The sequence below is a fragment of the Amblyomma mixtum genome, chromosome 3 (assembly GCF_055824585.1).
Source record: "Amblyomma mixtum isolate Tamu chromosome 3, ASM5582458v1, whole genome shotgun sequence".
NCBI lineage: Eukaryota > Metazoa > Arthropoda > Arachnida > Ixodida > Ixodidae > Amblyomma > Amblyomma mixtum.
Window position 1 is genome coordinate 393,326,186 of NC_143014.1, and position 2,340 is coordinate 393,328,525.

The window sequence follows — 2,340 nt, forward strand, 5'->3', positions numbered from 1 at the left end:
TCAAATATAATTTCCATTTTCTTCATTACGGCCCCTCTTTCTCTTTCTTCTTTCCCTCCCGCTGCCTCCCTTCCTCTACAAACGGTTGACGGGTGTCCACCGAGATATGCGAGACAGTTGCTGCGTAATTTCCTTTCCTCAAATATAATTTCCATTTTCTTCATTACGGCCCCTTTTTCTCTTTCTTCTTTCCCTCCCGCTGCCTCCCTTCCTCTACAAACGGATGACGGGTGTCCACCGAGATATGCGAGACAGTTGCTGCGTAATTTCCTTTCCTCAAATATAATTTCCATTTTCTTCATTACGGCCCCTCTTTCTTATTTCCCTCCCGCTGCCTCCCTTCCTCTAAAAACGGATGACGGGTGTCCACCGAGATATGCGAGACAGTTGCTGCGTAATTTCCTTTCCTCAAATATAATTTCCATTTTCTTCATTACGGCCCCTTTTTCTCTTTCTTCTTTCCCTCCCGCTGCCTCCCTTCGTCTACAAACGGATGAGGGGTGTCCACCGAGATATGCGAGACAGTTGCTGCGTAATTTCCTTTCCTCAAATATAAATTCCATTTTCTTCATTACGGCCCCTCTTTCTCTTTCTTCTTTCCCTCCCGCTGCCTCCCTTCCTCTACAAACGGATGACGGGTGTCCACCGAGATATGCGAGACAGTTGCTGCGTAATTTCCTTTCCTCAAATATAATTTCCATTTTCTTCATTACGGCCCCTTTTTCTCTTTCTTCTTTCCCTCCCGCTGCCTCCCTTCCTCTAAAAACGGATGACGGGAGTCCACCGAGATATGCGAGACAGTTGCTGCGTAATTTCCTTTCCTCAAATATAATTTTCATTATCTTCATTACGGCCCCTCTTTCTCTTTCTTCTTTCCCTCCCGCTGCCTCCCTTCCTCTACAAACGGATGACGGGTGTCCACCGAGATATGCGAGACAGTTGCTGCGTAATTTCCTTTCCTCAAATATAATTTCGATTTTCTTCATTACGGCCCCTCTTTCTCTTTCTTCTTTCCCTCCCGCTGCCTCCCTTCCTCTACAAACGGATGACGGGTGTCCACCGAGATATGCGAGACAGTTGCTGCGTAATTTCCTTTCCTCAAATATAATTTCCATTTTCTTCATTACGGCCCCTTTTTCTCTTTCTTCTTTCCCTCCCGCTGCCTCCCTTCCTCTACAAACGGATGACGGGTGTCCACCGAGATATGCGAGACAGTTGCTGCGTAATTTCCTTTCCTCAAATATAATTTCCATTTTCTTCATTACGGCCCCTCTTTCTTCTTTCCCTCCCGCTGCCTCCCTTCCTCTAAAAACGGATGACGGGTGTCCACCGAGATATGCGAGACAGTTGCTGCGTAATTTCCTTTCCTCAAATATAATTTCCGTTTTCTTCATTACGGCCCCTTTTTCTCTTTCTTCTTTCCCTCCCGCTGCCTCCCTTCGTCTACAAACGGATGAGGGGTGTCCACCGAGATATGCGAGACAGTTGCTGCGTAATTTCCTTTCCTCAAATATAAATTCCATTTTCTTCATTACGGCCCCTCTTTCTCTTTCTTCTTTCCCTCCCGCTGCCTCCCTTCCTCTACAAACGGATGACGGGTGTCCACCGAGATATGCGAGACAGTTGCTGCGTAATTTCCTTTCCTCAAATATAATTTCCATTTTCTTCATTACGGCCCCTTTTTCTCTTTCTTCTTTCCCTCCCGCTGCCTCCCTTCGTCTACAAACGGATGAGGGGTGTCCACCGAGATATGCGAGACAGTTGCTGCGTAATTTCCTTTCCTCAAATATAATTTCCATTTTCTTCATTACGGCCCCTTTTTCTCTTTCTTCTTTCCCTCCCGCTGCCTCCCTTCCTCTACAAACGGATGACGGGTGTCCACCCAGATATGCGAGACAGTTGCTGCGTAATTTCCTTTCCTCAAATATAATTTCCATTTTCTTTATTACGGCCCCTTTTTCTCTTTCTTCTTTCCCTCCCGCTGCCTCCCTTCCTCTACAAACGGATGACGGGTGTCCACCGAGATATGCGAGACAGTTGCTGTGTAATTTCCTTCCCTCAAATATAATTTTCATTTTCTTCATTACGGCCCCTCTTTCTCTTTCTTCTTTCCCTCCCGCTGCCTCCCTTCCTCTACAAACGGATGACGGGTGTCCACCGAGATATGCGAGACAGTTGCTGCGTAATTTCCTTTCCTCAAATATAATTTTCATTTACTTCATTACGGCCCCTCTTTCTTTTTCTTCTTTCCCTCCCGCTGCCTCCATTCCTCTACAAACGGATGACGGGTGTCCACCGAGATATGCGAGACAGTTGCTGCGTAATTTCCTTTCCTCAAAT